At 41.0% G+C, this 10562-nt stretch overlaps 1 long non-coding RNA gene across 2 annotated transcripts; it reads left to right on the forward strand.

Annotated features, from left to right (window-relative positions):
* Positions 1-321: 321 nt before the first annotated feature.
* On the forward strand, positions 322-4919 carry LOC311041432. Of its 2 annotated transcripts, XR_014600406.1 has the most exons (6): positions 322-508; positions 1057-1182; positions 2339-2467; positions 2725-2834; positions 2943-3026; positions 4660-4919. It is a non-coding gene; the product is annotated as an uncharacterized lncRNA (long non-coding RNA). The 2 variants fall into 2 exon arrangements; XR_014600407.1 differs by lacking the exon at positions 2725-2834.
* The last annotated feature ends 5643 nt before the right edge of the window (positions 4920-10562 follow it).

A 10562-nucleotide genomic window follows, 5' to 3' on the forward strand; every position in this document is an offset into this window, starting at 1 on the left:
AGCTTTGTGATCTGTTTTTACAGAGAAGTGGGCCCTTTATGGGCCCTGAGTAGTGTTGCCATATCTGCTTATTATAAGCGACTTTGGGCTTGTTTTTCTGTAAAGTTGCTCGTAAATATTAGTGAAATATTTCACTTATTCTTTTTGAAAATAGCAGATCTACAAGCTCACAATGCGTTGCAAATGCGACGCACTGTGAGCTTGTAGATAAAGCTCTATAAACCTATGTAGGTGTCGCTTCTTTTGGGCTTAATTGTTTTCACAGACCTGGCTGCTTATTTCTCTCACAAAATCTGGCAACAATGTCTCAGCTGGCTCGCGACCCTTGAACTCTATGCTCCCGACCGCTCGCGACGCGCGGGGAGAATGAATGCTGTCTCGAGTCAAGCTGCCTGCTCTCACTTCATAGAAAGTTAAATCAATTGCATTGCTTTAGATTCATAAAAAATAATTATAAACCGGCTTCAGAGAAGATAAAAGAAAGAAGAAGAAGCGGCGGACATTTTAGGTGAGTGTTGACACACAGAAATACTGTTTATGTAGGCTTTTTAGCCTACTATTACTGACTGTATTTATAAGTGCGTAGGCTGCTGTGTTCTAAGTCAATCACAAGTCATGACCCAACATTGTTTAGTTATATAATGTGTCTTGATAAAGGGATTATGACAATAATTACAAGAAATTACAGTGGGAATATACAATATAATGTTTAATATAGGCCACTATCTGTACTGCTTGCCTGTGTGCTGCTCAAAACTAAATTCAAAATCTGGCGTGTGTGTGTGTGTGTGTGTGTGTGTGTGTGTGTGTGTGTGTGGCTTTCAGTGATGAAGCTACAGAGTGTTTTAATATCCTGTGAACTCTGAACATTAATGATTCGCTTGTCTGTCTGTCTGTCTGTCTGTCTGTCTGTCTGTCTGTCTGTCTGTCTGTCTGTCTGTGTGTGTGTGTGTGTGTGTGTGTGTGTGTGTGTGTGTGTGTGTGTGTGTGTGTGTGTGTGTGTGTGTGTGTGTGTGTGTGTGTGTGTGTTATTATTACACATTTCTTTGGCTGCAGTGGCCAAAACGAATGGTTTGCAGGCAGCCCTACTAAAACAGAAAAAGGAACCCAAGAAGAGAGAACCATTATGTGTTATGCCCCCCCCCCCCTCCCCTCCCACAAAGAAAAGAAAACAGTTTGAAGGTAAAGTGATATTGTTTTGTGTAATATTAAAGTAATCATTGCTTCAAACTGTTCAGTAACAGGGGTCTCCCAGACTCTTCACCTCTTTAGTAAGCCGAAAATGCATTTCCAGGAATACCAAATTTAATCAGAACTCTGGATACAGGATAAATAAGTGCAATTGGAAGTGATGACACAAAGAAGTGGGCATGCAACATTGGAACAGGAACACTTAACATTGAAGCTAATGAATAGGTACTCTCTCCTGAAATTGGCAACCCATCTGAAACTGAATTGTCTACTTATTAAAGAGATTGAGAGACCCCTGCTTATTAAGACCGGGAACGCATCTGTGTCATTTTTTTTTATTTCTTTGGCCATTCAAAAACTTGGCCATTTCTTTGGCCATTCAAAAACAGCAGATCTACAAGCTCATAGCGCGGCACTCGGTGTCACGCTATGAGCTTGTAGATTGCTATTTTTGAAAATCTTTGAATATATATTTTTTAAAGCGAACATTTGTACCTCAAATCTTTTTCCTTTTATTTTCAAAAAACTTTTAGGATTTAGAGAACATTTTTAGAATCGGCCTCAGGTCTTAATGGGTTAAAGCTGCACTATGTAACTTTCCTCTTCTCCCCCGGATTTGAACCCGGTTTCCTGAGCAAGTGCTTTTACCATTGAGCTAATAGAGCGTGCCAACGACTCGTCACCATGGGGCGCGTGGCATAGTAGCTGCAGACATACTTGAGGGGGGCAATGTTAAGTCAACCTGTTTTATACCCCTCAAAGATGTCCGCCGCTACCAAATGACACTTGTTGACGCCCCCTTCAGGATTTTTGGCACGCTCTATAGAGCCTGCCTGCTTGCTCAGGTGATACATTGAACCTTGACCATCAGATCAAAATTCATGTCAGATCCTGTGTCTAGGTGAGACATGACCTTTGACACTAAATGTCTCAATAGAAGAGCAGGCGAGACGAAATGCAACCACCCCAATTATATAAGTTATATAGTATTATTTGTATTAACATACTCCAACATACAGATTGTATAAGTTATTGTATTAATATACTCTACGATACAGATTGCATAAAATTACATTTTATTCCACTTTAACTTTATAACAAAAAATATCTTGTTTTATCCAAAATATATCACTTGCACTACCTTTAGACTCTGACTCGTCTGAATATGGTGGAGATGCTGTTGTACCCCAAGCTATCCACGACGAAATGTCAAGTACAGTCGTACCCAGAAGAAGGCCAAAGAGTTGGAGCTGGACCTACAGCACCTTAAAACTAAGTAAGCAATGACTAATTTTAACGAAACAGTTGCATGAGGTTGCTCTTCTCAAGTATATATCTATATGTTGGTTAATTGTTCTCATGTTCTTTTTTACTTAGATCTTGACCACAAATGTTAAAAAAAACATTATATAGAAAGCATGTTATATGGAGTGGACAGATGCTAGGTTCATTATTAAACTGTTATCCTACTAACGCATACATCAATTCATTTGTTTTTTCTTTTTTTTCTCCGTACCCTGTTCATGCTTTAAGATGCAACAAATTAGAGATTGCAAAACAGAAACTGGAGGAAGGGCCCCAATATAGCTCTGCAGCAAAGCCTGACATCCCTGCTGCAGATAAGAAAACCAGTGACAGCATAGGTGTGTTTAGACAGTCATACTGTTCTACCGAAAATGGTGACAATGTGTACAATATAAGTACTGTGATACTGCCAAAAGGAGCTTAAATGTGATTCTCTACATTTTCAGTTGCAACTTCCTCCATTTCCTCTTCCCCCCGAGTCAGACGATTTGGCATCGACACCTGGGATGTTTGACACCAACGGTGACAAGGTATTGAAGAAACATACTGTGTAGGACAGTGGTTCATAAAAGTGGGGTCCCCAGGGGGTTCCACAGTGTCCCCAGCTAAATAAGAAACAGTTAAGCACAAAAGCACTATTTCAAAAATAGGCAACGGGTCATGATGCATCGTGAGCTTGTAGATCAGCTAGGTTTTGCTATTTCTGAACTATTTTTGAACAGTTTTGCCTATAGATACACACGGAGATAGACGGGAACGCCGTCTGAATACTAAAACACTCGCCCCAAAACACAGTCGCCCCGGGGCAAACCCGCCGGTATTCACCTGGTATTCCTAAACATAACCTCAGTAAAACTATGTCTAACCCTGAACTTATTTCAAACCGTAATACAGATGCAAGAATACAAGAACCGCTGGTCGGTGGAAATGGGGGCGAGCGTGTTTTGGGGCGAGTTTTCTGGTTACCACCCGTCTCCCTCCGTGTTGCCAAACATGTTTACATATGCACAGTGTTTAATCGCCTGGTAGAGACACTATTACAAGATATGATCAATTAAACTTACCATTATATCGAAACCCAACAGCCATTAAGTCATCAATAATGTTTATAGTGAATTTGAAGTACAATTTAGAGACTGTTTTGTGAACGGCACGTACCGACACCATTATCATTTGGCGACATGCATCATTTGATATCATGCAGGATTTACACACTGCTTTAGCTCCGTGTTCATTGCCAGATTAACAATTGTGTTTTCTGTAGGTTTTTAAACGAGGATAGGTTAGGGTTTGGCTTGTTTTGTGTGTAAATCGCTGCATGTTGCGTTTCCAAACTGTAATGGCGTCGATGTCTCCTGTACTAGGAATTCACTAAAACGTGTTCTATAAACATCATTGATGAATGAATGACTTTTGCTTTTTGATATTATGATAAGTTTAATTGATCATATCTATAGAAAATGTAATAGTGTCTCTTACCAGGCGATTAAATCAGATAACCTCGGGCCATTGTGTTGTGTTGGATCCTCTGTCCAGTCAGGACAACATTCCAATCGGACTCTTGTTTAATTTGCTAATGTAACGTTCCTTGTCGAGTGGCAACAAGGTTCTGTGCCTGTGATCTGGCAAGCCATGACGCCTGCTTTTTAAATTGGTATACTTTTACAGCATGTGAGTTTGAAAACCCCACATCCCTCTGTCTATACCAGCTGGGGGAAATTTGTGTTTTCCCCCGAGCGCGCCTCCGCCTCCGTAGGTACGGCCCACTGATGATGACACTACGCCGTGTGGATGTATGGCATGCACAAAATAGGGATGCCAGGCACAAAGGGTTATTTCACTACTGTTTTACCAGCTAGTATGTAATCCAATGACATTGTACTGTATAATAATTACTTTAACTCTCCCCACCTACAGTATAGACAGTTGTAGAATTCTGTACTAAATTTAATCCAACAATTAACATCTTCTCTATTGGAGGTCCATGGCACCAACTCTTTTCCAAATAGGGTCCACATTTGGGGGTCCTTGACATGAAAATGTCATTTCTTTACAGTAGACTGTTTGAAGTGTGCCTGCTTTTGTCCAAAATGAAAGTCTGGGAAATGTCATGGTAAAATGTGTTTTCATTTCTAAAACATGTCTTGCTTTCTTCTGTTTCAGGTCCACATTGGCTCTGGTGTGTGGCTCCAAAAGGAGATCTGGAAGATGGTGGCAGCAAACACCAAGGACTCCCTGTTCATGAATGAGCTTGCTGTTGCCATTTGGGGGACAAGAACCCTGAAGACCATGAGCCTTACAGACAAAGAATGCCCCCACTAGCCCCCCAAAAGTTTCTAAAGATTTAAATCTAAATGTGTTAAGTTCATGTTTAATGTTCAAATATGGAGATATGTGGGCTTATTTATTAATAAATTCAAATGATAAAATCTTGTGTCCATCTTTTCCAGTAAATCTAATATATTTTAATGTGTAATGAAACATTTATTATCCAAAGAACCTTTTTTTTCTGAAGAACCATTATAAAACGGTTCTTTATTGAACTAATTGGATCCTCAAAGAACCACTTTAGAAAAGGTTCTTCAGAGAACCATTTTTTTACATGGTTCTTTGAGGAACCAGAAACGGTTCCTCAAAGAACCATTTTTTGATGGTTCTTTAATGCACCTTTAATGGTTCCTTATTGAACCATTCGAATAAATGGTTCTTTAAAGAACCTTAGTGTAAAAGGTTCTTTCTGGAACCAAATATGGTTCTTCTATGGAATCACTCTGAAGAACCATTTTTGGTTCCAGATCGAACCGTTATTTTTCTGTGTGTGGCTGCGATTGTTCCTGAAAGGACTGCTATCTCACGGCCCAGATCTACAATCGTGTTTGCTATGGACTCACTCTTCTGCTCCTCTTCCTCTCTCAGTGCAGTGATTCGAGCCTCCTCTTCCTCTTGTAGGAACTGATGGAGCTTTTTAAATTGTTCTTTAATCTTACTCTCTGTGTACTGGGCCTGGGGCTTAATGAATGCTACTGTCTGTGCATATTTACCACTAAGATCATTAAGTACCTTCAGTGTGTCCTGTAAAGGCTGCAGCGATGCCTGGACTCTCCACTTATGGTCCAGCGCAGCTTCATCGATGGGTGTGACTTCCCAACTGTAGGGACTGTAGTCGTGGCCGTGCTTTCCTGAATGAAGACACACACCGCACACTAGCTGTTCACACTTCGCACAGAAGAACTTGAGTTTCTTCTCGTGCAAACTGCAGAGAACCTCAGACCCAGCTGGTGAAGTTCTCTGGCGTTTTGAAGCTCTCTGGTGTCTGTCCTGTTTGAAGGCCTCACACAAGTTCTTCAGAGCCAGGTTACAGGGTGGATGATCCATTGAAGATATCTTCTTACAATCTGGACATTCCTTTATTTGCTTCTCTCTCCACACTGTATGCAGACAGGCTTCACAGAAGCTGTGGCTGCATAACAGGACAACGGGATCTCTAAAGATGTCGAGACACACATAACAGGAAAAATCCTCCTCTGAAAGAGACGTCTGTGAAGCCATTGCGTCTCTCAGTGAAGCTACAATTACTCTGATATACTCTGCTCCAGATGCAATGCAAGACTTTCACAGTGAATCCTGGTTATTTCGCTTTGGATAAAAGCATCTGCTAAATGACTGTAATGTAATGTAAAAAAAATGTAATGTTCTTGTTAAAGTCCATTCATCTGATATAGCAGCAGCAGTCTGGGTCAGCAGTCCCAGTCCCTCACTGGAAGTTGTGTGTTTTGGTCTGAAGTTCTGAACTGAACTGTAGAGGTGAATCTATCTATTGTCACAGATGCGTCTGGTAAGGGGTGGAGCTTTGACATGCAAATCTCACACACACACACACACACACACACGCGCACGCGCACGCGCGCACGCACACACACACACACACACACACACACACACACACACACACACACACACACACACACACACACACACACACACACAGCATAAGCAATAGCCCCTACGGAACCTCTCCCTCCGCTGTGTAGCTCGATCGAGATGAGGTTCCTCGTTTATCTCTCCCGTTTGAGCAGGACATTGTCGCACATTTTCCACTTTACATGTTTCTTACCCCTTTCTGCACATCGTATCCAAAAAGTAAAGCATTTCCGCCATTCTCTCAGATGTTTTAAGTTTTAACGGACCATAAAAGCTTTCCAACGAGTTGAAGAAAGTATTTAATTTGCCTCGGTCTTCATCCGGTTACATAATATTTAGCATTAGAAGATGCAATTCAACAGTTGACCAGTAGGGGAATCAGTAATGTTATCTCTACGGGCGCAACTCTTGCGCAATGTCTTAAAAACATGTAACCGGATGAAGAGTAGATGTTTTCTTCTTCTTTTTTTTTTTACCACAAAATTACACTTTCTTTTAATGACTTTCAGCAGTAGGCGTAGGTTGAATTCAGCCAGCTGGGTATATAAGAAAAGAAATGTTGTAGCGGTTCTCAAGTGTTTGTCAATATTAATCAATAAATAATAAGTAGGCCTAGTAGTCAGTGAATTAGAGTGGGCCCCTACATCAGCAAGTATCCTGAACAGTTCTCATGTCATGTACCCGGCAACCGTTTTTATTTGTATATTATTATCATCATATTTATCATATTTTACATTTATGCTATAAAGGTTAGGGACATTTAACCATGCAAAAAAATGGTTACAAAACATATTAGGCCTATGATAACCAGTCATTCTGCAGATAAACAAGAAGTTGATGGGTAGATTTTGCTCTGATAATGATGTACTGTGTATATTCAAATCATTCACTTAGTAGGCTACTTAACATGATTTCTGACTATATTTTCAGAAGCATAGGTTACATTTATTCTTTATGTTTTACATTTTTGGGAGAAAGAAATTGCCAATTCAACATTGAGGTGCCTACAATGTTACGGTGTTCACTTGACCTGTATCTGTTCAGCCTACACGCAAATAATGCTTCTTCAGTGGGTCTTTGAGGTGCAATATATAAGTATGTATAAAAAGAACCTGTTGTATGGTTCTTTAGAGCTTTTCCACTGGTTCTTCAGCTCAGATTAGTTTAGTTAAAATCGACTCAGTGTCTATCCTGGGGATAACACATTAAAGCAGTGGTTGTCAACCTTTTCCCCCCACAATATGGCTCCTCTGAAATATTCAGATGGACCTGTAAGGGTCCATTTGTTTGAGTTACTAATGGATAAATGAATTCAAATTGTGAATTTTACTGAAAAGAAAAAGAGAAAACTTTAGACAGCCCTACCCCCACACCCACTTCGAGAACGAACCAGCCGACATTAGGCCTATACTGATTAGAAATCCAACGCTCAACAAAAAAACGCAGCAGTTTGCAAGGACCTTTAAGCTGTGTTTCCATTTGAATGCCAGCACATCATCCGTGGGTAAAAACACTGAACGATCGTGGGGTGACAACTCTTTCAGAGGTGTGCAGAGGTGGCTCAATGCTTTCCTTCTAGTTCTATGAATATCTAGTGTCCCAGCAGGGAGTTCCATTGTCCCCATTGATTGTGGTCTTGGTGTGATGAACACCTAGCTGACTTCAACACAATGGAACAATATCTCAATGTCTCAATTCAGAGGGTGCAACCTTCCAAGGTGCGGCCCTAGGTAGGGTGGGTAGGGCACTGCCCTGTGGAGGCCACGTAGGGCATATACAGTGGTGGGAAAAGTACTTAAATGTTTTACTTAAGTAAAAGTATCAATACTGCAATGTAGAAGTACTCTGTTACAAGTAAAAGTCCGGAATTCAAAGTTCACTTGAGTAAAAGTACAAAGGTATTAGTATAAAAATGTACTTAAAGTACCAAAAGTGAAAGTACTAAAATGTTTGAAAATAGCCGATCTACAAGCTCACAAGGCGTCGCGATGCGACGCCTTGTGAGCTTGTAGATCTGCTATTTTCAAATAGCCTAGGTATAAAATAGGGCTAAAATGGTTAATGTAGGTTTTATAGTGTAATAATTTATATCTACAAAGTAACTAGTAACTAAAGTTTTCAAATAATTGTAGTGGAGTAAAAGTACAATATTTGCCTCCGAGATGTGGTGTAGAAGTAAAAGTATTGTATATTGGAAATACTCCAGTAAAGTAAAAAAAAAAAAAACTCAAAATTGTACTTAAGTACATGTACTTAGTTACTTTACACCACTGGGCACATCATTATTCTGCCTGTGAAGTGGGACAGCACTTGGTGCGCCCCTGTATACGTCATCGCACTTCAAATCCACACTTCGTAGGGCCCGCCCCCCGAATTGAGACACAGCAAAATGTTCCATTGTGTTGAAGTCAACAAGATGCGTCTTCACACCAACACCACAATGAGACACAATGAGACAATGGGACTCCCTGCTGGGACACTAGATATTCATAGAGCTGGAAGTAAAGCAATCATTTTGGTTACAAAAAGGTTCAGAAGCACACTGCTTTAATGTGTTATCCTCAGGAAATACACGGTTCTATGTAGTTTACAGCATTGGTTCTCAAAGTGGGGTCCGGGGACCCCCAGGAGTTAAATGAACATTTAATTTTACAATATGAATTGGGGCCCCAGAGATAGAAATGCCATAAAATAGTGGTCCGTAGCCGTATGCATGCCAAACTGGGGGTACTTCAATTAAAATGGTTGAGAATTGACTGCTAGAGCTGTAAAAATCATCTCTTATGGGGGTCCGTGGCATATCTTTTCAAATGGGGGTCCGCGGGCTAATAAGTGTCAATTTGGGGGTCCTTCTTGAGGGGCATAGACGCCGGAGGGCGTCTATGCCACAACGCCTCGCGCTGCGATGCGTTGTGAGCTTGTAGATCGGCTATTTTTGGCTAAAGTTCTCCTCAGAAAAGGGATGCTAGGGTTCAAGTGGTTAATGTAAAAAAATATATATATCACAGAAAGATTTGGCAGACCCCCTGTATTAACTCTGAGGACCCCCTAGGGGTCCCGGACCCCCTGTTGAAGGCCCCTGTGTTAAGATGTCCAGTTGGCTGGGTCCAACCTACACACCTACTTCTGAAAATCAATAAAGGTGGCATTAGTATATATTTTGTGGTTTTGGAAAAAAATTGTTGAAAGGTCAAATCTCTTGTTTGTTCACTAACAGGGTTCTCTCTTAAGCAAAGTGAAAATACATTTTCAGGTCAGGATTGATCCAATCAGCAGAGAGAACCCCACAAAGCTCATTTACGTATAATTTTCAGTTTTATAGTGTTCAAGTTCCAAGTTTGTTTGCACATCTATTTTGTCAAATCAATTCCACTTTCACTTGTTTATCATGTATCCAAGTTGGTACCTTGGTATCCACACACATGTGTTAGAGTGTGTGTGTGTGTGTGTGTGTGTGTGTGTGTGTGTGTGTGTGTGTGTGTGTGTGTGTGTGTGTGTGTGTGTGTGTGTGTGTGTGTGTGTGTGTGTGTGTGTGTGTGTGTGCGCGCGTACGTGTGTGTGTGTGTGTGTGTGTGTGTGTGTGTGTGTGTGTGTGCGCGCGCATCCGTGTGTGTGTGTGTGTGTGTGTTATTTTTTCTCCTGTCAGAATTAGATACACATTCATTTTCATGAGATAAAATGAATAAATAATATGAACCCTTGATGTTTTAATGTGGGGATCAATACCAAAAGTAAAATAAAAGTAAATACTCTGACATAGCCCTCATTAGTATGCACACGTGTGTGTGTGTGTGTGTGTGTGTGTGTGTGTGTGTGTGTGTGTGTGTGTGTGTGTGTGTGTGTGTGTGTGTGTGTGTGTGTGTGTGTGTGTGTGTGTGTGTGTGTGTGTGTGTGTGTGTGCGCGCGCATGCGTGCGTGCGTGCGTGCGTGTGTGTGTGTGTGTGTGTGATTTGCGTGTCAAAGCTCCACCCCTTACCAGACTCATCTGAGACAATAAAAGATTCAGACTCAGACCAAACACACAACTTCCAGTGAGGGAGGACAGATTGTCTTTCCACAGCTACAGGACAAGAGGGAATACTGACCCAGACTGCTGCTGATTTCCTGTCTTGATCAGAGTGATTGTAGCTTCTCCGAGAGACGTA

The sequence above is a fragment of the Gymnoscopelus microlampas genome (genome assembly GCF_963454915.1).
Source record: "Gymnoscopelus microlampas genome assembly, chromosome: 3".
Taxonomy (NCBI): domain Eukaryota; kingdom Metazoa; phylum Chordata; class Actinopteri; order Myctophiformes; family Myctophidae; genus Gymnoscopelus; species Gymnoscopelus microlampas.